This window comes from Scardinius erythrophthalmus, assembly GCF_964197995.2.
Source record: "Scardinius erythrophthalmus genome assembly, chromosome: 7".
NCBI lineage: Eukaryota > Metazoa > Chordata > Actinopteri > Cypriniformes > Leuciscidae > Scardinius > Scardinius erythrophthalmus.
This window is the reverse complement of record NC_138227.1, coordinates 506972-534471: the sequence shown is the minus strand read 5'-3', so window position 1 is coordinate 534471 and position 27500 is coordinate 506972. Positions and strand designations below refer to the sequence as shown.

Below are 27500 nucleotides of genomic sequence, written 5' to 3'. Positions count from 1 at the left end.
AGTCTCACGGGCTCTAGTCCATGTGCGGTGACACCTCTGGACGAAGGTGTGAGCGGAGGGAACCGCGACTTCGGATTCCAGACTGGGAAAAATTGGTGGCTGGTAACCTACACTACACTCAAACGGAGATAGGCCCGTGGACGACACTGGCAACATATTGCGCACGTACTCCACCATTGAAAGTTGTTGACTCCAGTAGGAAGGATTCTTGGAGACCAAACATCGTAACACCCTTTCCAAATCTTGGTTGGCTCTCTCGGTTTGGCCATTGCTCTGGGGATGAAACCCTGAGGACAGACTGACAGTCGCTCCCAGTAACTTACAAAACTCTCGCCAAAATTTGGATACAAACTGGGGTCCTCTGTCAGAAACCACGTCCGTCGGGAGGCCATGTAAGTGAAAGACGTGATCAACAACGGTCAACGCTGTCTCCTTGGCTGAGGATAATTTGGGCAAGGAAATAAAAAGAGCCGCCTCCGAGAACCGGTCCACCACAGTCAAAACGACCGTATTGCCCTGAGAGGGTGGGAGGGCGGTTATAAAATCTAGCACTATGTGGGACCAGGGTCTCGAAGGGACAGGCAGCGGTTGAAGTAACCCATCTGGGGGTCGATTGGAAGTCTTACCAGTGGCACAAACCGAGCAAGCCAAAACAAAACTGTGAATGTCGCGAGCCATAAGTGGCCACCAGAATCGTAAAAAAGTGCCCACCGAGCCTGCATGGAGTTGAATCTTTTGGCGGTTCTGATATATTCCAGGTTCTTGTGATCGGTCCAGACGATAAAAGGTACCCCTGACCTCTCTAACCAATGACGCCATTCATCCAACGCTAACTTGACTGCCAACAACTCTCTGTTACCAATGTCGTAGTTACGTTCGGCAGGCGATAAACGACGGGACAAAAACGCGCAGGGATGCATCTTGTCATCTGTGGGAGAACGCTGGGATAGCACTGCTCCTACCCCCACCTCTGACGCATCGACCTCCACCACGAACTGACGTGATGGATCAGGGGCTATAAGGATGGGGGCTGAAACGAAGGGGCCTTTCAGTTTAGCAAACACAGCCTCAGCTGTGTCTGACCACCTGAACGCCGTTCTGAGGGAGGTCAAGGCAGTCAGAGGTGCGGCTAGTTGGCTGAAGTTGCAAATAAAACGGCGGTAGAAGTTGGCGAACCCCAGAAACCTCTGTAGGGCCTTACGGGAATCTGGGCTTGGCCACTCCACCACAGCCTTAACCTTCTCAGGATCCATTCGTATTCCCTCAGACGAAATGATGTACCCTAGGAAAGGAACAGACTGTGCATGAAAAGCGCATTTCTCCGCCTTGACAAAAAGCCCATTCTCTAGCAACCTCTGAAGCACTCGTCTGACGTGCTGAACGTGCTCCTGGAGAGACGAAGAAAAAAATCAATATGTCATCCAGGTAGACATATATGAACTGATCTACCATGTCTCTCAACACATCATTGACGAGTGCCTGGAAGAACGCTGGGGAGTTGGAAAGCCCGAACGGCATAACCAAATATTCAAAGTGCCCGCTGGGGGTGTTGAACGCGGTTTTCCATTCATCCCCTTCCTGATGCGAACCAAATGATAAGCATTACGTAAATCCAATTTTGTGAAGATTGATGCTCCTTGCAACCTCTCGAAGGCTGAAGACATCAACGGCAAAGGATAAGTATTCTTTACCGTGATGCTGTTCAACCCCCGGTAATATCAATACAAGGTCGCAGAGACCCATCCTTCTTCCCCACAAAAAAGAATCCAACCCCCGCTGGAGAAGAGGAAGGGCGGATGAACTCAGTTGCTGGAGAATCAGAAATATATTTCTCCATAGCCTCCCTCTCTGGAGCAGAAAGCGAATATAACTTGCCCTTAGGCGGAGACGTACCTGGCAGTAAATCTATAGCACAGTCATAGGGACGATGCGGAGGAAGAGAAGCAGCCCGGGACTTACTGAACACTTCCTTCAGGTCGAGATACTCCGGTGGCACATTAGACAGATTCACTGGCTCCTCCTGCAACACAGAACGAGAAACAGACGGGACAGCAGATGAAAGACATGAGGCATAACATTGATCACTCCAACTGGACACAGAGTTCTGACCCCACTCTATCCTGGGTCCGTGTTTCACCAACCACGGATTGACCCAGGACAATAGGAGCGTGAGGTGACTGGGTGAGGTAGAGTGAGATCCTCTCAGTGTGGTTACCCGAGGTGATAAGTGTGATGAGCCCAGTGGTGTGAGTGATGCCCGGGAGTTCCTGTCCGTTTAATGTGTGGATGGGTGATACTCTGTTCCAGAGCTGTGATGGGGATGTGAAGTTTGTGAGCCAATGAAAAGTCCATCAGGTCACCCTCCGCTCCCGAATCCACCAGCGCCTGGCCGTTGAAGGAGCGGTCTGCCCACTGGAGTCTCACGAGGGTCTGGTCATGGAAAGCCCGCCCGACAATAGCCTCCGTCCTACCGCCGGGCTTGGCCTTTTAAAGGACAGATGGAAACGAAGTGGCCGGCCTCTCCACAGTAAAGACACAGACCCCTTGAGCGGCGGTGTTCTCTCTCCTCCCGGGAGAGCCGAGCTCGACCTACCTGCATGGGTTCAGGATCGTTCGAGGGGCTGACCGTGTTCACACTTCCAAAACCGGGAAACTCGGCGAAGTCAACCACTGGAGTCTGGAACGGTCGATTCTCTCTCTGTTGTAGGCGAGCATCGACTCGTAGTGCAAGTTCAATCAGTTCATCAAGAGTCTTGGGTAATTCCAATGTGTAAATCTCCCTTTGAACACGGTCAACCAACCCATGCAGGAACATGTCCCACTGGGCCTCCTCGTTCCATTTGCACTCGGCGGCCAACGTCCGGAACTGGATGGAATAGTCGGAAACAGAGTTGTTGTTCTGTCGGAGATCGGCAAGTTGGCGGTCCGCCTCTCGTCCGGCGACCACGTGGTCGAACACGCGCCTCATCTCCTGCTCGAGTGCTTGGAACGAGGAGCAGCAGGCGTGTTGATTCTGCCACACCGCTGTTCCCCACAGAGCCGCGCGTCCAGACAGCAGCGTCATCACAAGTGCCACCTTACTCTCCTCGGAAGAAAACGTCACAGGCTGAAGAGAGAAGTTAATCGAGCATTTGGTTAAAAAAGCTCTGCACAAATTCGGTTCTCCCGAATGCCTCTCGCTGGTGGGGATGTGCGGCTCTGATCAGTTGAAGTTGGGAAATTCCGGGGGAACAGGCGGGGGCGGGGCTGGCGCAGTGGGACCTCTCAGACATTGTATGTGAGAGGTGAGCTCGGACACCTGCGTTACCAGAGCCTGTATCGCCCGACCCGAGGCTCCAATCTGATCATCCTGACGATCCATACGGGCATGGTTACCGGCAAACATCTGCCCGATATCGGCTGCACTCGCTGAATCCATGGCGTGGTCAGATGGTTCTGTCATGGCTCGAAAAGAACAGTTAAGGATTCAATAGCAAGTGAGTACTGGTGTTTATTAACACAAAGAAGTAAAGAGGTAGTGCAGGTCCAAAGAGAGGCAGGCAGAAGAATTCCAGGCTCGGCAACGCAGGACTCAGTGGGCAGATGGCGAAACGGGAAACCAGCAAACGGTCCTCAGAACAGGGCTGAAATCCACAGAACGGGAAACAGGAACTGGAGCGAGGAGAAATGACGGTGAGCAAGCTGGAGAACCTCCACAACCATCTGACAAAGACAAGACGAGGTGACAAACAATATATAGGACATTCTCATTCAAAACAGCTGGCGCTGATCAGCTCATCAGCGGAGATAACGAGCCGTGCTGATGAGCCGCGCCCATTCATACAACACGCACACACATAGCGAGGGCGAGTCAATGAATTCATGAACCGTGACAATATTGGGTCATTTTTTAAATCGTTGGGTAATTTCTGGTAATAACCCAGTGTTACGTTCCCAACTAATTTTCTAGGGGCAAAAGGGAAAGTAACTTTAAAGCAAAAATTAAAAAGCGACAAAGAGAAGTCAACCTATCTGAGTCCCAACACACAATTCACAAAGTAAGGTTTTCAATACATTTATTTACAGTAACCAAGTGATAAATACATTGCAAAAAAAGAATCCTAAACAAACAACTCCAAAAGAAAAAGGAATGAAGCGTGTTCTTCAGGAGCGGGTAAAGCCAAAACAACAAACAAAAGATCACTACCTGGAAGGAAATCTAATTAACCTACAACAATAAATACAAATAAACAACAGAACTCTTACCTTACTTCCTAACTAACAAAAATAGGAGAAAATGAGAATAAAAGAAAATGGCACCCACTCCCTACTGCTCCAACACTCAACAATGGGCAAGCAATTAAAAAAAAACTGTACACTACAGCCACAAGACATTTAAGTTGACCTTGGTTTAAGCTTAACACATCAAAGCTGCCACTACAGCCATAACAACACATTTAAGCTTAACATACACCAACAAGAGCAACACTCCGAGTCTGGTAACACCAACAGTCTCAGGCTCTTGGGAGAAGAAATCTCTTACAGTCTCTCTCTCCGGCTCTGCTTAAATACTGGATCCTCTTGCCATTGATGAGGAACAGCTGGTAGGTCCCATCACCTAGATTATTACTTTTAACACAACTGGCTTGGCTTTTAACTGTGCACTGGATTAGAATAGCCCACAGTTGGGAAGGTGCTATGCGCCCCCCCCCCCATAGTTGGGTTACTCGCTGGGTTATTTTTAACTCAACATTATTAAGTGTGTGAGAATGCCTTGAGTTGAGTTTGGATGGGTATAAACACACGCCGGATCGTGTTCTCCTGATAGGAGGGTTAGTGTTGGCCTTCTGATGATGTCACTTCCTGTAACGCTGTAACGTACATAATTTCTGGAATAAAGCCAAAAAGGGAGATTGTTTCTAACAGATCCAGAAAAGCATTAGAAGTGTGTAACGTCTGCAAACTGACACATGAAGAGGGTTGGTGGTTATTTGCCTGTATTTATTGAAGAGGTTTGCTGAGAATCGTGTGTGTTTGCAGTGAGTGTGTGTTGATGGTCATTAAACGCTGCATTTCTCTGTCCATTTATAAGTCAATAAAACCTCATCATGTCCTTCTAAAGCATCCAGAGCACTTTACACTCCATCGACCCGACACACTGAACTCCAGTCTGACCCAGAGCGGTGCGTGTGTGCCGTGAGCCGCGGGGTTAGAGTGTGTGTGTGCGTGTGTGTGTGTGAGTGAGTGTGTGTCACACACACACACTCACACACTCTCTCACACACACACACACACACACACACACACACACACACACACACACACACACACACACACACACACACACACAGACACACACACTCACACACACACACACTCTCTCTCACACACACACACACACACACACACACACACACACACACACGGATCTGTAAGTGTTGTCCAGCTCAGATCTGTGGAGAAGTTCAGGTTAAAGTGAATAATAATATCCAGAGGCTCCACTGCCACTCACCGCAGCTCATGAATATTCATCAGCTCATCTGCATAATGTGAAGTTTATAATGATGAAGGGAGCCGTAAACGAGTGCAGGATGTGTCAGAGTTCAGAGACTCGTTTAATCGTTGACTTCAGTCACAGGCGGAAACTTTATCCACCATCAGACGTGTGTATTAACTACTGATGATGTCACACTCTCTGGATACTGGCCTGTGATTGGCCCGTGCTCTAATATGTGTGATTAATGACTCTAAACTAGGGCTGGGGATCGCATACTTTATAAAATTAAAATTTCGATTCCTCTGATTGATTCCTCTGCGAGCATTTCAACATGACTTTAAATCATTGAAGCGTGAGAGACTCTGTTTTCGGATCACACACACACAAGCGCACACACACTCACACACGCACACACTCTCACACTCACTCACACACACACACACACACACACACACACAAGCACACACACACACACACACACACACACACTCACACTCTCACACACACACTCACACATGCACGCACACAGAAACACACACACACACACACACACACACACACACACACACACACAAGCACACACACACACACACTCACACTCTCACACACACACTCACACATGCACGCACACAGAAACACACACACACACACACACACACACACACACACACGTCGTCTTTATCTTCTCAGAGGGAAGTGTGTCAGTGTTTATTGTGTGTTTACTGTCGCCCACTGATTTAATTATATCAGATTATTGGGAAAAATGAACGTCGTCCTATTTATTTGTGAGCGTAATTATGCATAAAATCACAGAGGTTCAGGAAAGAAGCATAATTAGAGGTTTTTAATATTCACAGCTAAACACTTCGGGACTAATAAATCGTGTTTGTGATCAGCATGAAGATATAAACGTGTCGCTTCACGAGCTCAAACTTCGGGACTGAGAGTTGCTCAAATGTAAATGATGAATGGATTGATATAAATCTCAGTTCACTGCATTCATAAGTCATTATTCACAGCACTAATTAAAGAATAATCCATATACAGTCAGCCCTGATGTTTTATTCATCAATTCAAAAGATAACTGGAGCCAATAACTCTGAGCTAATGAATATGAGCTGTGGGAGATCCAGCAGTTATGTATTAATAAAGCGAGGGATCAGGTCATAATCTCAGTTATGATTCACTAATTAGTTTCACTGTGGGAATGTTTGGAACGTTCCCGTTTCCCACTGAAGAGACTGAAACAATAATAATGAACACCGCTGAGATTAGTGACAGCTACAGTCAAATCAAACACAACGCTTCATATTCATAATTACACACTGAGAAAGTGTTATTGTGTCTTTAATCACGTGTACTGTACATGACCAGCTCCAACTCCTTTAGTTCCTCTGTAACGCCTGAGTCCTGAGTGTGTGTGTGTGTGTGTTTGTTTGTGTTTGTGTGTGTGTGAGAGAGAGTTCTGAGTGTGTGTTTGTGAGTGAGTGAGTGAGTGAGTGAGTGTGTGTGTGTGTGTGTGTGAGTGAGTGTGTGTGTGTGACACTCAGATCATAACCACAGAACAGACTCCTTCAGATTCTTTTGTTTGGTGGATTTCTTCTGATTGTGAAATCTCAGATGAGGGAGATAAGTGTCACATGATAATGAGTGTCACATGATAATGAGTGTCACGTGATATTAAGTGTCACATGATAATGAGTGTCACATGATAATGAGTGTCACGTGATATTAAGTGTCACATGATAATGAGTGTCACATGATAATGAGTGTCACGTGATATTAAGTGTCACATGATAATGAGTGTCACATGATAATGAGTGTCACGTGATATTAAGTGTCACATGATAATGAGTGTCACATGATAATGAGTGTCACATGATGAGTGTCACATGATAATGAGTGTCACATGATAATGAGTGTCACATGATGAGTGTCACATGATAATGAGTGTCACATGATAATGAGTGTCACATGATAATGAGTGTCACGTGATATTAAGTGTCACATGATAATGAGTGTCACATGATAATGAGTGTCACATGATAATGAGTGTCACGTGATATTAAGTGTCACATGATGAGTGTCACATGATAATGAGTGTCACATGATAATGAGTGTCACATGATGAGTGTCACATGATAATGAGTGTCACATGATAATGAGTGTCACATGATAATGAGTGTCACGTGATATTAAGTGTCACATGATAATGAGTGTCACATGATAATGAGTGTCACATGATAATGAGTGTCACGTGATATTAAGTGTCACATGATGAGTGTCACATGATAATGAGTGTCACATGATGAGTGTCACATGATAATGAGTGTCACATGATAATAAGTGTCACACAAGCGGCAACCTCCCCTTCTCTCTCTTGAAACCAACACGGAAGTGAGTTAAACTGCAGTTCATTGACTGGCCGCTTGAGGCTGGTGTCAGAAGTGAGTCAAATCTGTATCTCCCCCATGTTAAAATGACCAACTTTACAGCAGAAAAAAACATGTTTACAGCCTGGATCTCTATGTGGCTTTGGTCTATACAGCTAATTTTGCCCTTCATAACAACTGTGAGGGGGGTGCATTTTTTTATAACTCATCCGTTTAGTTGATTAATATTTAAATTTCTGCATTTAAGGGTGTGTCCACTTGAGTGACAGGTGGATTGTCGCTGATGTCAATGCTAGCCGTTTGTCTGCTGTTAGCCATCTCTTCACCTCAGCAAATGTTGCTGCTGAACTTGCCATCTCTGCAGTGTTTGTGCTTTTTTTCCGGGATTATTTCATACAATTAAATACACTCATTGCTTCGCCCATGGTTTAGGATTCTGTAGTTGTCGTTGAGTATCGTTCGAGAGAACAACCAGCGCTGTATTTCAGTTGTTTTCCTCTGTGAACATGCACTAATGGATGTCTGACAATTTCGTTGCTTTTTGGAGTTTTCAGATTTAAAAACGTCAATAAAGGCTCGTTCGTTCTGCTCTCACGGAACAGATGGATTATAATATGCTTATGTACCGTCAGATGAAATCATGCAGGCGTCGGCGCTTTCTCCGTCCATGCTATAAATGCACATCCTTGAATGAGCGCGGATTTTCTAGCGCATTTACTTGAACTTCATAGGCAATATATCTATGTTTTAACCCATTTGAGAGGCGGCCGAAATCAATATTTAAAACGGACTGAATAAGCTCTCTACGAACTTGACGAGCGACGCCGCGCTGACGGACCATAGACTATAGAAAAGAGTGACTGACATGTATGCACATAAATCACTGTCACACACACTCTCTGAGTAATATTAAGTTACTGCATAATACATGTTCAACTAGCAGAATAGTACAGAATCATGATACACAGTCTCACTTGTAGCCATGTCTTTTAACTATTATAATATTTCGAAGGGCAAAAACAGGAACTTTTAATTGGCTTTACATCATCAAGTGTCACTTTAGCGCGAGGCCCTGTGCAGTCGCAGACTTGGTACTGTCAGTAGCATGTTATCAAGCATTACCCAGAGCCGTTAACAGCCTGAGCTATCTCGATCACGTCGAGCTATTTGGGCGTGATTTCTCCGCCTGTTTGTCTATTTTCTGTTATCCGGGAGTGACGCAAGGCCAAGATGGCGACGGCCGGCTCCGCCCACTTTAGGCTTCAAAAATGCTCTTCAGAAACCTACGGGTGACGTCACGGACACTACGTCCATATTTTTTACAGTCTATGGTGTCACATGATAATGAGTGTCACATGATAATGAGTGTCACATGATGATAAGTGTCATATGATATTAAAGGTGTGTTGGACATCGGCTGGATGTATCCGATCGGCGAGAGTCGCCGCGTGCCGGCGGGAGGAGCTGCAAACGGAGACGTGAAGTCGGACACTTTCTGGTTCCCGTGGTGACCGCTCACGTGGTGTTTGCATACTTTACCACAGCTGAAGGGAAATAAATGCAATATTTGCCAAATAATACACAGATGTTTCAGAGACATTTTCATTCAATACTTTATGTACTGCTTCATCCAGCGTCTGTTTTGAATACAGTTCAACATAAGCTATTATCAATGAAGTGGAGTCTACGTTTTTTAAGCAGTTTTAATTTGACAAACATGACACAATATAACATGACAACGACATGAAAAGAGTGTTCACTGTTATAATAAACTGATTTGTGAGCTTTAGAGGAACTAAAGGTGTTGGAATAAACACGAAACACACGTGATCGTTGTCATGCGGTGAATCCGGCCAATCGTGGAACAGCTGTGTCGTCATCAGCCAATCGTGGAACAGCTGTGTCGTCATCAGCCAATCGTGGAACAGCTGTGTCGTCATCAGCCAATCGTGGAACAGCTGTGTCGTCATCAGCCCAGTGCAGCCGCTCTTGAGAAGCTGCGCTGGCTGAGTCTACAGCTGGCTGGCTACTCTCGAATCGGTCTCGCGGTGCTTTGATGGCACACGTCACAGTCACGTGGCGTCGGCGCTGGATCAAGTCGGACAAAATTTCTAACCGGCATGCACTGCTTCGAGTCAGCCGCCGATCGGTCTGCGCAGAGCTGCATGAAGTCCAACAAGCCTTAAGTGTAACATGATAATAAGTGTCACATGACATGAGCTAATTAACCTTTGATCTCTAAGAAAGCTTTAATTAGAGTGGATGTAAGGAAGAAGGAGAGCTCCAGTTTCTGGCGCTCTTCATCATCGTCTTCCTCATGAAGGAACTTTATCACACAAACCATGTCAGTTTGCAATGCAAATAAATCAAAATGACGTGATATTATTACAGAGACGTTACGTTGAATATCAGTTCACCAATCAGATGAAAATGCAATAAGGGGATCATGTTTTCCTGGCAGAGATGTTTATTGGCTTTGATTTGTTTGCTTGCTCAGGTTATTGATATTTAAATGCAATGATTTGCTTCTGAAATAAGAACCGCTTTCCTTTCATTAGAAAACTGCAATGACTACTATTACTAACTATTAATAACTATTATTATTATTACTGAAGCGAGAGCTAAACCTGCACTGAGCAAACCCTGACCCCTGACCTCTGACCTCTGAGGTTTCTGCAGTCACCTGTGGTCAGGTCTGACCTTTGACCTTCACGAGAGGTTAGATCTAAATGCTTCAGATTGTTGATCAGCTCAGGAGATGTTGTGTGTGTGTGTGTGTGTGTGTGTGTGTGTGTGTCTGTGTGTGTATGTGAGAGTGTGAGAGTGTGTGTGTGTGTGCGAGTGTGTGTGAGTGTGTGTGTGTGTGTGTGTGCGAGTGCGTGTATGTGAGAGTGTGAGTGCGAGTGAGTGAGTGTGTGTGTGTGTGCGAGTGTGTGTGCGTGCGAGTGCGTGTGTTTGTGTGTGTGTGTGTGCGAGTGCATGTGCGTGCGAGTGCGTGTGTGTGTGTGTGTGTGTGTGTAGTGTTTTGATTGTCAGCACATCTGGAAACTGAACAGAAGTTTAGAGGCGATGCTCCAGTGTTTACATGTCAGTGACTGTAGGATAACTGTTATTATTATTGCTTGACACAAATTTCATGATTTCAATTCTTGTGATTTGAATCTGATCTTGATTCAGTAAGGATTTATTTGGATAATATTAGTTGCAGATATGCTAATTTTCCTCAAGAAAAAGAATATCTTTAAGAAAGAATATCTAAAAAGAAAGAGAATATAAACATACAGAGAGCCAGTCGGCTGGTGTTATAAAAAATAACATCTCAAATAAATATAATGCGTTTTTTATTATAATCACAACACTATAATATTTGAATGAAATAAGTAAAAATATAATAAATATGTAATATAATGCACATATTTAGCTAAATACTCCTCTGTATAGCTAACTAGCGTGCTAAGGTCATCACACGGCTTCAGTAAACCGAGGTAAATGTGATATTGTTCTCCAGATGTTTTATTGACCTGAAAAACACTGATATTATGTATGAGGGATATACATGTCGGTAATGTTTGCTGTATCTTTAACTAGTGACGAGTGAGAGATGCTGGGTGGCGCTATAGCGGTCTGTGATGTCACGCTCAGGGTTTACACCGGCGCACTTCATGCGTTTACTGATCAATCTAAGCCATTCCACTTACTCCCGCTCGTGTCGTCATATCTGGTTATAACATATAACATATAGCCTGTAACATGCTCTCACACGTTCATTTTTTAGCGTTGTTGGGTGGAGTAAAATGCGTTTACACTTGTGCAGTTTTTCGTCAGATCTCCTCCTGATGCGTTTGAGCGATCGGGTTAGTGTGTGTCAGTGTCCTCTGTGCAACTGTGAGTGTTTGGGTGTGTGTGTGTGTGTGTGTGTGTGTGTGTGTGTGTGTGTGTGTGTTATCTGTGGTGTCAGTGTCCTCTGTGCAAATCTGAGTGTGTGTGTTCAGAGATGTTGATGGAAGCTGTAAGTTATGCTGATTAATCTTGTAATCGGAGCTGATCCCTAACCCTCCCTGGGGCCCTAAGCTAAACTCTGTTAAGGAGCCCTCATGACCCATGTAAACCATTAGCCATTGCCACACACTCACACCTCCCCAGTGCTCCCACTACAGTCCTCCCTCCTTTTAACTAGTACTGATGAAAATCTAATTCCTGATATCAGAAATAGACATCGTTACTAGAAAAAGTACATTCTTAATATCAAGAATTCACATTTTAAATAGTTTTACACATTTTAAATTTTAAATTGAATTGTTATATACTGTACTACAGTATACTGTACTACTGTTCTCTAAGAAATTCTTGCAGATCTGCACCGGTGTGTGTGTTTTCTCAGAGAAATAAACCCTTCTAGAGACGACAGGAGTGAGTTTCTGCGTCTCAGAGGATCAATAGTGGAGTTTACCATCACTTTTTACTTCTGTTTATCTCGGCTCTTCTGAGCGTGTGTGTGTGTGTGTGTGTGTGTTTTTCTGGTTTAAAGGGATAATCCTGTTATCATTTACTCATGTCGTGAGTGACTTCATTTCTTCTCTGTGTTTTTAAGTCAGAGGGCTTCCAACGTTCTTCAAAAGATCTTTATGTTCCACTGAAGAAAGGATTTTACTGAACTATTACTCTAATCTCAGAGGTTTGAGTTTAATCTTCTGTTCTGTATTTCTGATGCTGCTTCCGCTTTGAACTTGGTTTCATGATATCTTATTTTCAGACATTGTCATTTCCAATTACTAAATTTATTTTCAAACCCAACGTGATCGTGCAGCAGAAAGCGTGTTTGTGTGTGTGTGAAGTACGAGCGAGCCGGTTCTGAATGTCGTATTTCTCTGATGTACGTGAGATATTAAACCATATTCAGTCCATGAGACAATTAGATCATTACAGTGGTGATTTTTAAACCTATGTGAAGTCATTTTTCTGCTGAAGCCTCGTCTCTGATTATTCTAGATTGTAATTTGCATTTAGAATGGACATTACTTTGTATAAGTGTTCTCTAAAAAGAAAGACCTTGACTTGCGGGTCACGAGCCTCTTCAGGGCCTTTGAGTTCAAAACCTGTAAAATCTCAGTCAGAAAACAATCGTCTGACTCGATTCTTGCCGTTATGAAGAGATTTACCAGGATCTGCAAGAGAGAGAGAGATCAGATTCCTCACAGAGAGACCGTTTATCACACACTGCTGTGTTTCTCTTGTAGAACATCACACATGTGCAGCTGTAACTGCGAGAATGCCCAGAAAACTAATAAACAGGAAAGATCTTTGGACATAATCTGTTAGTCAGTGGATTTCAATGAGTGTGTGTGTGTGTGTGTGTGTGTGTGTGTGTGTGTGTGTGTGTGTGTGTGTGTGTGTGTGTGTGTGTGTGTGTGTGTGTGTGTGTGTGTGTGTGTGGATTCCAGTGGATTCCAGTGTGTCTTCAGGCATCAGGCGTATCCATCACGCTAAAAGATAGACGCAACACTCGTTTAGTGACTCACATCGCACCTCTGTATGTTGCTTTGCAAAAAATTCAACAATATATACAGAACATTAACAAATTTATAGATAAAATAAAATGTACACAAACCTGTATTTTACCGAAGACATGCACCATTTTGACGGAGCTGCACTGCTCTCTCCTGAAGAGGTCGCAAAAAGCCAGATAAATAACTCAACACTTACTTCTGACCCAGGATCTGGGTAACACAAGAACACTATCCAAACACTGGGTTGTTACGTCTGACCCAGGATCTGGGTAACACAAGAACACTACCCAAACACTGGGTTGTTAAGTCTGAACCAGGATCTGGGTAACCAAGAACACTACCCAAACACTGGGTTGTTACGTCTGACCCAGGATCTGGGTAACACAAGAACACTACCCAAGCACTGGGTTGTTACATCTGACCCAGGATCTGTGTTACACAAGAACACTACCCAAACACTGGGTTGTTACGTCTGACCCAGGATCTGGGTAACACAAGAACACTACCCAAACACTGGGTTGTTACGTCTGACCCAGGATCTGGGTAACACAAGAACACTACCCAAACACTGGGTTGTTACGTCTGACCCAGGATCTGGGTAACACAAGAACACTATCCAAACACTGGGTTGTTACGTCTGACCCAGGATCTGGGGAACACAAGAACACTACCCAAACACTGGGTTGTTACGTCTGACCCAGGATCTGGGTAACACAAGAACACTACCCAAACACTGGGTTGTTACGTCTGACCCAGGATCTGGGTAACACAAGAACACTACCCAAACACTGGGTTGTTACGTCTGACCCAGGATCTGGGTAACACAAGAACACTACCCAAACACTGGGTTGTTACGTCTGACCCAGGATCTGGGTAACACAAGAACACTATCCAAACACTGGGTTGTTACGTCTGACCCAGGATCTGGGTAACACAAGAACACTACCCTAACACTGGGTTGTTACGTCTGACCCAGGATCTGGGTAACACAAGAACACTATCCAAACACTGGGTTGTTACGTCTGACCCAGGATCTGGGTAACACAAGAACACTACCCAAACACTGTGTTGTTACGTCTGACCCAGGATCTGGGTAACACAAGAACACTATCCAAACACTGTGTTGTTACGCCTGATCCAGGATCTGGGTAACACAAGAACACTACCCAAGCACTGGGTTGTTACGTCTGACCCAGGATCTGGGTAACACAAGAACACTACCCAAACACTGGGTTGTTACGTCTGACCCAGGATCTGGGTAACACAAGAACACTACCCAAACACTGGGTTGTTACGTCTGACCCAGGATCTGGGTAACACAAGAACACTATCCAAACACTGGGTTGTTACGTCTGACCCAGGATCTGGGTAACACAAGAACACTACCCAAACACTGGGTTGTTACGTCTGACCCAGGATCTGGGTAACACAAGAACACTACCCAAACACTGGGTTGTTACGTCTGACCCAGGATCTGGGTAACACAAGAACACTATCCAAACACTGTGTTGTTACGCCTGATCCAGGATCTGGGTAACACAAGAACACTACCCTAACACTGGGTTGTTACGTCTGACCCAGGATCTGGGTAACACAAGAACACTACCCAAACACTGGGTTGTTACGTCTGACCCAGGATCTGGGTAACACAAGAACACTATCCAAACACTGGGTTGTTACGTCTGACCCAGGATCTGGGTAACACAAGAACACTACCCAAACACTGGGTTGTTACGTCTGACCCAGGATCTGGGTAACACAAGAACACTACCCAAACACTGGGTTGTTACGTCTGACCCAGGATCTGGGTAACACAAGAACACTATCCAAACACTGTGTTGTTACGCCTGATCCAGGATCTGGGTAACACAAGAACACTACCCAAACACTGAAAAAATAACAAACAAAAAAAGAAGTATTTCCTACTAAAGCAAGGCGTATTTGACTCTGGTAAGTGTGGTTATAGCAAACTGGTGGGCGTGGCCTTGGATGACATCATGCCCAGTGCATTTTGGGTGTTGAAGTTTTCTATTTGACCAAAGGCAGACAGCATCAGTTTTCTCTAGTCAGGTAACACAGTTTTACATGGTTTTCCCCTTTCTACTGTACAGGCATCCATGTTTTATTGAAAGCCAGTTCGTCAGTGCTGTAGTAGCCCTCTAAAGCTGGATTCTGCCGTGTGTGTGTGTGTGTCAGTCGTGTCTGCAGCGTGTCTCTGTTTCTGAGAAACGCTGCTGTGTGTGAGGAGGTCGTTCCTCTGTAAACACTTGAAGGATTCTGGCGGGTCGCAGTGTGTGTGAACACTGCAGGTCTGAGTCCAGATGTTGGTGTTTTAGGTGGTTCTGATATATCTGCATCTCTGTCCATGTGATTTATTCATATTTATCATGTCTAACTCTTCATATTACACTGCTAATGCCCGTTGATGCTTTCTGTGTTTACCACTTATGTGTGTTGCATTGTTTTTGGGAAATATCCCAGCATTCTCAGAACTTTCTGAACATTCTGGCAAAGGTTCGCTCAAGGTTATCTGGTCTTTAATAATGTTCTCAAAATGTTAGCACAAAAACATTATTTATACATCGTTCAGGGAAGATTATTCTGAGACATTTTAGTTGGATGTTCATCTAACATTTTTTTTTAAATATTTCAGAACATTCAAAATTAACGTTCTCTTAATACGTGCAAAATAATAAAACAGAGGAAACCCTCCCGTAATGTTTTCTCTAATGTTCACATAAACCAAAAAAAAAAAAAAAAAAAAAAACTGGACGTTTTGAGCATTCAGTCGAGTCAAGTCTCCTTCATTTATACAGCGCTTTTAACAATATAGATGTTTCACAGCAGCTTTACAGTGATAACAGGAGATTACAGTAACAGAGAGTGATTAGGCTTTACAGCAGCTCTAGAATAAAGTTATTGTCCAGCTAAAGTTAGTTTTGAATGATTCACTTCCATTGCAAAGATCATTAGTTAGTAACTTAGTGACAGAAAACCCTTAATGCGCTCTGGTCGCTCATTTGCACAACAATAGTGTGCAAGCAGACATTTTTGAAAAACGTTATCATCTCCACGTAAACTTCAAAAAACGTGAATCTGTGAAACAGTGACGGCGTGCACATGCGCATCACATGTTCAGTCTATAGGGACGCCACAAGGAACACAGTCGAATGCCTTCTCCAAATCCACAAAGTACATGTGGATTGGTTGGGCAAACTCCCATGAACCCTCCAGCACCTGGAGAGGGTATAGAGCTGGTCCAGTGTTCCAGGACCGGGATGAAAACCACACTGTTCCTCCTGAATCCGGGGTTCGACTATCAGCCAAATTCTCCTCTCCAGAACCCTGGGGAGGAGGTCTCCGTGGGGGAGGCCCGGCCACCAGTGTACCATATCAGTGCATCCCTAATCTAAAGTCATCACTGTCTCTCAGAAACACACCTGTGCAGAAGAACAATAGAATATTTTTATTTTATTATTACATGTAATTAAATTATGTGTATTATTTTTATTGTGCTAAATTGATGGTGCTTTTGTCTGTTTTGGACTGTCGCTGCTCAGTTGTGTAAAGGGTTTGTTCTATAGTTTGTAGTCGAGCTGGAGTCGGTCTAATGTGAGTGTTTTGTTGTATGGTTTATAAGCGCTTGACTCAATGCTCTCCTGTGGGAAACTGAGAAACATGATGCTCAGAGCAAAGCCTTTATAGAGTCCAAATGAACATCCAGGAGCTTCATCATAATGACCCGCTGGTGTTTCTGGGAATGTAATAATGATCTGTCGAGTGTCGTCCGGTTTGAAATGAAACGCACTGATCTCCTGTTACTCTCCGGATCATGACTGTGCAGAATCCATTCAGACATTTCCAGACCAGAGTGATACGTGTACAGGAGAGAAACCTCAGCCAGCGACGGGATTCAGTCGTTTCTGTTGAGTCATGTTAGCCGTTAGCCATTAGCTGTTAGCACTCGCGTTACGATAAACGTCTGTTCTAATGATGTGATTCTCTGAGACTTTGAGTCTCTGTAGGCTGAAAGAATAATTGAGGTGGTCAGAAACACGCGCAAACACACACACACACACACACACACATAGGGTTGCCAACCGTTCCGTATAATACGGAATCGTCCTGTATTTGACACATAAAAGTCTTGTTCCGTATTGAACTGATACGGAACGCACTTTGTTCCGTATTTTTGAGAATCAATGCAGTGCAAATCCATGACAGACACATCAGACTATGAACGAAGACATTTGTAGGCTATGATAAGAAAAAAAAAAACGACGGTGCGGTAGATATTAATTTCTCCCCCTGTTTCTCTATGATCAGCGTAGCGTTTTTAACATCTTGGAACATCATCAGAGAATGCCCTTTTAATTGGTCGTTTCAGTCATTGTGAGTCACGTATCGTAGCAACGATGACGACAAGTGACAACAGCGGGAAATGTAAAAATGACTATCTCCGAGCAGCCGGCGAAAAAGAAAAGAGCACAGAAATATACATACGGTGTTGTGTTGCTTGAATGCAGTATTCGAGTTTAATATTTTATATTTTCTTTATTAGCTGTTTTTTTATGTATTGTTTTGCACTGGAAAGAAAGTTAACTATAATGGAAGTATAATTATATAAAGATATTTGCACTACACTTTCTTAAAATGTTGTCTAATTAAATTAAAAATATTATTTTTTGCACTGGAAAGAACATTCTAGAAGTCTAATTCTATTGCATAAGTTCGCACAAGGCTACAGAAAACTGTTGTGTTTATTTTTCTTCACATGCAGTCTAAGCCGATGAGTTTTGAATGTTATATGTTGTATTTGTTTAAGTTAAAAATAAAACGTATTATAAACTAAACAAATCCATGGTTCATTGTTGGCAAAATGATCATGATAGCCTTTATATTTCACATCTCTGTGGTTCAGTCTTGTATATTGATTAGGCCTACTTTGCTATTCTATAAATATACAATATAAATATTCTCACACACACACATTCTCACACACACACACTCTTTATTATTTACTAGGCTACTTGCTTTCATGTTTTGAAGCTATGTTAGTTTATATTATTTAATATTAACACAATTGTATTCATTTAATGTTTTAAAGGGTTAGTTCACCCAAAAATGAAAATTCTGTCAGTAATTACTCACCCTCATGTTGTTCCAACCGCGTAAGACTTTCGTTCATCTTCGGAACACAAATTAAGATATTTTTGATGAAATCTGAGCTATGTCTCACTCCTCCATAGGCTGCTATGTGACCGAAACTTGCTGGCCCAGAAAAGTTATTAAAGAGATCGTTAATATAGTCCAAGTGACTCCAGTGGCTCAATCTTAAGTATATCAAGCGACGAGAATACTTTTTGTGCGCAAAAACAAACAAAAATAACGACTTTATTCTACTATTCATTTCCTTCTCTCTGGGCCTCGTAGTGTTTTTGCGCTGCGCGTCTGTGTTGCACGTCATCACGCATCACACACATGACCCGCTTCGGCCAATTGTGAGCCTACGTGGTGACGTGTAACACAGGCGCGCTGCGCAAAAACACTACGCGAACCAACTAGAGGTCCAGAGAGAAGGAAATGAAAAGTGGAATAAAGTCGTTATTTTTGTTTGTTTTTGCGCACAAAAAGTATTCTCGTCGCTTGATATACTTAAGATTGAGCCACTGGAGTCACTTGGACTATATTAACGATCTCTTTAATAACTTTTCTGGGCCAGCAAGTTTCGGTCACATAGCAGCCTATGGAGGAGTGAGACATGGCTCAGATTTCATCAAAAATATCTTAATTTGTGTTCCGAAGATGAACGAAGGTCTTACGCAGTTGGAACAACATGAGGGTGAGTAATTACTGACAGAATTTTCATTTTTGGGTGAACTAACCCTTTAACTTTATCTAACTTTAGTTTTTAATTTTAGTAAAAATTATTTTAAAAGTAAGGCAAGGCAAGTTTATTTATATAGCATATTTCATACACTATGGCAATTCAAAGTGCTTTACATAGAAAATAAACAGAAAATAAAAGCAAGGGTAATTAAAACAGTTATAAAAGGAATATAAATGATAGTTATAAAATGAATTAAAGTATTGAAAAGATTATACATAGAATACACTTCTCATCTGGCAAAACCGCAGTGTATCTTACTTTGCATGTAGCTTTACTCTTGACACTGTGTCTGTGGTGTTTATTCTGCGCGCCTAAGAATTCCACTGGACGTCTCCGATGGACCCGATCTTTCCCTATGATCGGACAGGAGGAGCTCTAGGACTCACGGGATAACCTCGGGTTCACTGCCCCATCAGTCCGAACCCCAAAAACCCATTTGTTCGGAAGCTCTAGGAATGGAGTCGATCACAGAACCCTGAGTTTAATCACGTCAAACTCACTACTCCACCACAGACCCAGGCCATCAGCAGGGCTTCATCGCTCAAGTTTCCCAAGTAATTTATGTTTGTCTCTTACCCAATTCTCAGTGCCATTTGAGTTTAGAATTAAAAGGAGGATGCAGAAATAAAATACAGTGTAATCAGTCAGACGCACAGCGGCACAGTGCTCATTCAGTAAATGCACAGCTAAACAGAAGTGTTTTGAGTCTGGATTTGTAGGAGCACGTCTGATCTCCTCTGGAAGCTGTTCCAGCATAATAGCTAAAAGCAGACTCGCCATGCTTAGAGTGAACCCTTGGTATTTCCAGCTGATATGATCCTAGTGATCTGAGTGATCTGTTGGGTTTATATTCAGTGAGCATATCTACAATGTATTGAGGTCCTAGGCCATTGAATGATTTATATAACAGTAATAATACTTTAAAATCAATCCTAAATTTAACTGGGAGCCAGTGTAAAGACCTGAGGACTGGTGTGATATGTTCATATGTTCTGGTTCTGCTCAGAATCCTGGCGGCAGCGTTCTGTATGAGCTGCAACTGTCTTATGGTCTTTTTGGGAAGGCCAGTGAGGAGTCCATTACAGTAATCCTGCTGGTGATGAAAGCATGCACAAGTTTCTCTAAGTCTTGTCTGGAAACAAAGCATCTAATTCTTGCAATATTTTTCAGATGATAGTATGCTGATTTAGTTATTGCTTTGACATGACTACTGAAACTAAGGTCTGACTCTAGTGTCACACCAAGATTCCTGACTTGATGTTTAGTTGTTTGACCCCTAGAGTGAAGGTATGCGTTCACCTTGAGAACTTCATCTTTGTTTCCAAACGCAATGACTTCAGTTTTGTCTATGTTTAACTGAAGAAAGTTTTGACACATCCAACTTTTGACTTCATCAATGCATTGGCACATGGAGTCAATAGGGCTGTAATCGTTAGGCGATAGGGCTAAGTAGATCTGTTAGGCGATAGGGCTAAGTAGATCTGTTAGGCGATAGGGCTAAGTAGATCTGTTAGGCGATAGGGCTAAGTAGATCTGTTAGGCGATAGGGCTAAGTAGATCTGTTAGGCGATAGGGCTAAGTAGATCTGTTAGGCGATAGGGCTAAGTAGATCTGTTAGGCGATAGGGCTAAGTAGAGCTGTGTTTCGTCTGCATAGCTGTGGTAAGAGATTTGGTTCTTTCTCATTATTTGGCTCATTGGGAGCATATACAGGTTGAACAGGAGTGGCGCAAGAATTGAGCCTTGAGGGACTCCGCATGTCATGGATGTCCACTCAGACTTATGGTCTCCTATAGACCTTATGCGCCAGAGAAACGAGGGCGCTGCCATCTTTAGAATATTGTCTTTGAACTTCCGTTTTTGCGGTCTCTCTGTATATTCCTATGGCATTGCTGTCCGGGAGAAATTAGCTTTTTAAGTGGATTTACTTCATGTAAAGTTAACGAAAGTTATCATGAGGATTGTAATGTTTAAAGCAGATGTCTTAACAAATGTCAGTAGACCGGGAAGATTTTAAAACGAGCCGTTCATTCATAAATACGCAATATCGCTGTGAAAATACAGACCGGAAGTCAAAAGACAACGAGCGCAGCGCTGAAAAGGGGCGGGGCTACATAAGGTCTATACTCACATAATAACCTCTCCCATCTAAGTATGACCTGAACCATTGTAGGACTATCCCAGAAAGCCCCACCCAGTTTTCCAGCCTGTCCAGAAGTATGTTATGATCGACAGTGTCAAATGCAGCACTGAGGTCGAGTAACACCAGCACTGATAGTTTGCCTGAATCAGTATTTAAGCGAATATCGTTTATTATCTTTATGAGCGCTGTCTCTGTGCTGTGGTGCGGTCGGAAACCAGACTGAAAATTGTCAAAGTATCCATTTGAGCATAAGAATTTGTTCAGCTGATTGAAGACAGCTTTTTCAATGATCTTGCCTATGAAAGGAAGATTTGAGATCGGCCTATAGTTGCTTAATATGGTCTTATCCAGATTGCTCTTCTTCAGGAGGGGCTTGACATCAGCAGTTTTTAGGGAGTTTGGAAAACTCCCAGAGAGAAGAGAGGCATTTACCACTTCTAGAAGATCTGCTTCTAAACTGTTTAACACACTTTTGATAAATGATGTGGGGAGTGTGTCAAGAGCGCATGTTGATGTTTTAAGGTGCTGTACGGTTTCTTCCAAAATTTTGCCATCAATTTCTTTGAAATCAGACATAGTAACTACTTTCTCAGGTGGTTTGATCTGTCTGACCCCAGGGCAACTCAAGCATGTGCTGATCACCTTTCTGATATTACTGATTTTCTCAGAGAAGAAAGAAGCAAACTCACTGCACTTGTTCTCTGAGAGCATTTCACTGGGAATCTGGCTTGGGGGGTTTGTCAGTCTCTCTACAGTAGCAAAAAGAGTGCGTGTGTTGTTTAAATTACTGTTTATAATATTTGAGAAGAAAGTCTGTCTAGCTTTGCCTAGTTCCATATTGAAAGCATGAAGGCTGTCTTTGTAGATGTTATAATGGACTACAAGTTTTGTCTTCCGCCACATGCGCCCTGCTTTTCTGCATTGTCTTCTCATATGTTGCACTGCTGTTGAGTTTCTCCAGGGTGCTTATTAATTACATATGTAATAAATGAAAAAAGATTTTAAGATTAAGAAACTAATTAATACAAAAAAGAGGAGTATCGGAATCGGATTGTGAGTTGCCTAGAGTCCCTTCCCTAATATATATATATATATATTTATATACAGTATAGTTTTATATAGTTATATATAGAGTCTCTTTCTCTCTCTCTCTCTCTCTATTTCTCTCTCTTTCTCTCTCTCTCTCTTTCTCTCTCTCTCTCTCTCTCTCTCTCTCGCTTTGCATGCTGGGGGTTTGGGTTATGGGAGCAACAAACGGGTGAGAAGAGCGACTTGGGTTTTTTTTCTTCTATTTTTCTAGTTATTTTATTTATTTTGTTTTTATTTATCTATTTTTCCTTTATGTTTTCTTTTGTTTTGTGTATAATTTGATTTACTTGCATTCGAGTATTATTACGCTTCGGTTTTCGAAAGTTTTTTGACTTCGTGGCGGAGGCCTGAGATGGAGGCTCACCCGAGTGGGGGTGTAGCCTCGGTCTCGCTTCGCCATGGAGTCAGGTGTGTACCCGACGCGGATTCAAATGTAGAAGACGTGCTTGTCGCTGTGGGTGAACAAATTGGATACGGGAATATAATTTCAGCGTCAAGGATGAACAAAGCAGTGGTGATTTTCCTTAAAGATGAAAACTTGGTGAGTAAACTAATTGAATCTGGCGTTTGGGTAAATGGAGCGTTTACTGTTGTGTCACCGCTTGTATCGCAATCTGTTAGAGTTACGATTTCTAATGTGCCCCCCTTTATATTGAATAGTGACATTGAAAAAGAATTGTTGAGGTTTGGAAAAATGGCCAGTGAAGTGAAAATGATTCCGTTGAGGTGTAGGAATGAAGCATTGAAACATGTGCTGTCGTTTCGGCGTCAGGTGTTTATGTTTCTTGATCAACAAACACTTGATATTTCTTTCCGAATCAAACATGAGGGTAAATCGTATATGATTTACGCGAGTACCGGAAATTTGAAATGTTTCGAATGCGGAGACGTTGGACATAAAAAGATCGCTTGTCCACATAACAAAACGCAGCCAGAAAATAATGTAAATGATAATGAAGTCATTTCTAGTGTGCAGATTGGTGAAATGGTAGAGTTCAGTGAAGATCCAAATAAAACAACAGTTGATGGAAAAAATAAAGATGAAAATGCAGGTGAAGGGAGGAGTAATCAAAACAGAAATTCAACTGGTAGTTTGGTTCGTGCTGAAAAGAGAGAAAATCCATGTGTAGATGGTAATGATGGCGATAACGAAGACGAAGAGAGTCTTCGTTCTAAGTTATCAAAGGTTGTCAAAAATGACCCACAAAATACTGGACAGATTTGTTTGTCCCAGTTAACTGATGCAGAGGAGCAAGATGACACGGAAGATGATGATAGGTTTTCAGAGACATCGGATATTCTTTCTCAAATTAGTGAAGATCAATTGTATACTGTAAATGAGGTTAGTGATTTCCTGGACGCGACTTTTGGCAAAACAATAGAGATAAGTGATTTTTTTCCTGATGCAAACATTTTTTTGCAATCAGTTTTGAAAATTCAACAGACAGCCACTTATGAGGAATTGAGTAGAAGGAAACGATTTAGATTGAAAAAAATTGTAACTAAATTGAGAAGAAAAATGGCCCTTGAAAAAGGTATAACAACTCCTTAATGATTAAATCACTTGGGGTGTTTTCTCTGTTTTTTTCTTTGCTAACCCTTCTATTTTTCTTTCTTGATCTTTCTTTTCTTCTGATGGGAAGTATTAAGATAGGAAAATTAATATTAATGGAGGAAGGGATGGTAGAAGAAGAGCAGTGTTGAATGAATATATTGAAAATAAGGATATGGATATAATTTTCTTACAAGAGACACATAGTGACATAGCTAATGAGATAGAATGGAAAAAGTGGTGGGGAGGCCATCTTTTCCTAAGTCATGGCACTAATACGACGGGTGGTGTTGCTATCTTGTTCTCGAAGAGAATTGACGTAATTTTTGAATCAAGTGATGAGATAGAGAAGGGTCGAGTTCTGGCTGTTCATGCTAAGTTGTTGGGATTTTCTTTTGTCTTTGTTAATGTCTATGCACCCAATAATGGTGCAGAAAGGATAAAGGTTTTTAAGAATTGTCAAAGTATAATGGGGAGTTATGATAAAAATGCTTGTCTAGTTTTGGGTGGTGACTGGAATTGTACATCAGATTTTAAATTAGACAGAAATGGAGAAGAACCATGCCCTCTTTCTGCTACGTGTTTAAATAAAATAATAAGCAATTTTGATTTATGTGATGTTTGGAGATTACAACATCCGGTAGAAAAGCAATATACTTGGTCCAAGTCTTCAAGTGACCACATCAGCTTTGCCAGGTTAGATCGTTTTTATATTAATAAAGACTGGTGTAATAGAATTTTGAAGGCCTGTATTTACCCCAGTGGTTTTTCAGATCATCATTTATGTATGATTGTTTTTAATTTACAAAAGACAAGAGGTCATAGCTATTATTGGCATTTTAATGTAAAATTGTTGCAGGATGCCTTCTTTTGTGAAAAATTTCATTTATTTTGGGCAAAATGGAGAGAGCGAAAGACTGATTTTGATGATGTTGTGCATTGGTGGGATGTGGGAAAAGCGCATATTAGGATTTTTTGTCAAAATTATACAGCTAATGCAAGTCATTGTTTTAAAAAAACTGTTATGGAACTGGAAGATGAAATAAAATGAATTGAAAGAAGTCTAATTAACCAAAATGGTGAATCAACTGAAAGACTGAATGAAAAAAAGAAAGCCTTGTCCTCACTTTTTCATGAGCGGGCTAAGGGAGCTTTAATAAGAGCTCGTTTCCTCTCTCTGAGAGAGATGGATGCACCAAGTTCTTTCTTTTTTAGTTTTGAGAAACGGGAAGGTGCGCGGAAGTCAATGCTACATCTAAAGAAATCAGATGGAACTGTGACAACTAATCCTAAAGAAATGAGGACAATGGCTATTGATTTCTATACAGAACTTTTTTCGGATGGTCCATGTGACATTGGCTGTATGGAGGACCTTTTTAAAGATTTACCAAAGTTGACTGATACACAGAGGAATCAACTGGAGGTTGAAATGGACATTGATGAAGTAACAAAGGCCGTTAATCAGCTATCTAATGGACGCGCACCGGGAATTGATGGACTTCCAGCCGAATTTTATAAACAGTTTTGGTACTTATTAAAAGATGATTTGTTTGATGTTTTTAAATCATCTTATAAGAAAAAAGAGTTACCAACAAGCTGTAAAAGAGCCGTTTTGTCTTTGTTACCAAAGAAAGGTGATCTTGGTCTTTTGAAGAACTGGAGACCAGTGGCAATTTTGTGTACTGACTATAAAATCTTAGCGAAATGTCTTTCAAATAGATTGAAATTGTATTTAGAACATATAGTAAATGAGTATCAAAGTTATTGTATTCCTAACAGAACCATAATGGATAACATTTTTCTTGTTCGTGATATCATTGATATTGCAAAAAGGAATGGTGACAATATTGGAATATTTGCAATTGATCAAGAGAAGGCATTTGATCGAGTCAGTCACTTTTATTTGTTTAGTTCCCTTAAAGCTTTTGGTTTTGGTGATCTTTTTATTTCATGGATCAAACTGTTGTATTCTGATGTTTCCACAATGTTGAAGGTAGGAGGAGGGCTTAGTCAACCAGTGTCAGTACGTAGAGGGATTCGACAAGGTTGCCCTTTGTCAGGGATGTTATATTCTTTAGCCATCGAACCTTTGCTTTGTCAATTGGGGATAAATTTAGATGGCCTGCTAATTAAAGCTCCAGTATGTGACTTTGGTATTTGACCACAAGAGGGCGCAGTTTCCAACAATAACAAAGGCGAAGCTTGATGACGCTATGAAGGAGGTGACGATGGGAGATGTGGTTTATAATGCGTTTTCACCATCTAGCGATGTATCTAAATGGAATTAATGAATCATGATCACGGATGAGGTAATTTATTCGTTTTTGTATTACCTGTATGTCTTATCGTATTATTTTATGTCATCATAATTAATGAACTGCAAGGGACGTGAAATGTTATGCTATATTAGGCTATCCCGTTACAACATACAGCTATTTGTCAAATGATTTGTTTGGTTAATGTTGTGCAGTTTTACGTTTTTTATGGTTAATGCCGTGTTGTTTAACGTGTTCAAACCAATATCTAAAAGTAAATTTGAACGAACATTTGCAAGTAATGACTAAATATTTTTTTTAACATCATCTCCGATTGTAATTGTACTGCCATAATCTCGGTCACCACACGTGATAAAAAGCCTTACCAAAGTACAAAGAGCAATATAACTTTGTTTATAAGTGCTATTATTGACAGTTGCATGTCTTACCTGTCTATCAATACACTCGCGAGAGCAGAGTCTCTGTCAAGTCCAGACGCGCAGCTCTCTCCATCTCGAAAACGCCTGCCGATATTTATCCGGGTTTTATTCCTCCGTTTGTCACACAGTCTGCGTGTATCCGAATATGGACGCTTTCGTTTTGTTGGCACTTCAATACTCGCCAAAGAGTAATCGTGATCCATAACAGCTATAACCATACAGTCTATGGCTATAACGCTTTAACCACCACTTCCGCATTTGACCATGCGATATTCCGGTGTGGTGGGTCATATTTTTTATTTTATTCCTTTTTTTATTCTTTGTCAGATGTCTTTATTGTTTATTGTGATAAGAAAAAAACCTCAATAAAGTTGTAAAAAAAAAAAAAAAAAATCCGGTGTGGTGGAATATCCTATCACATGGTCCACACCGGAAAGAAGGATAGAGAGAGCGGACATTGCGTCACTGAGGCGCGACATTTCTTTTCCGGGACGGCCAGTTATTTAAAATCGGAATTTCTCTGAAATAAAAAATCTTTGGAGACTTTTGAGATATTGTAAGTACATAACTGGAGGAAATATATCACACTGTGCAAGTTATTTTTGGAAATTTTATTACAAAATCCCTACATATTGGAGCTTTAAAGAACAAAAAGTTAAACCTAAGTTTTCTGCCTATGCTGATGACGTTACCGTGTTTATCAAAAGTAAAAGAGATGTGTCTGTTTTAGAAGAAGTTTTAAGGAAGTACGAAAAT

The 27500-nt window shown here is 41.9% G+C and overlaps 1 protein-coding gene across 1 annotated transcript in view; it reads left to right on the top strand.

Annotated features, from left to right (window-relative positions):
• Positions 1-27500, top strand: part of lsamp (limbic system associated membrane protein) — a 316255-nt gene that overhangs the window by 59305 nt on the left and 229450 nt on the right. The window lies entirely within an intron of this gene.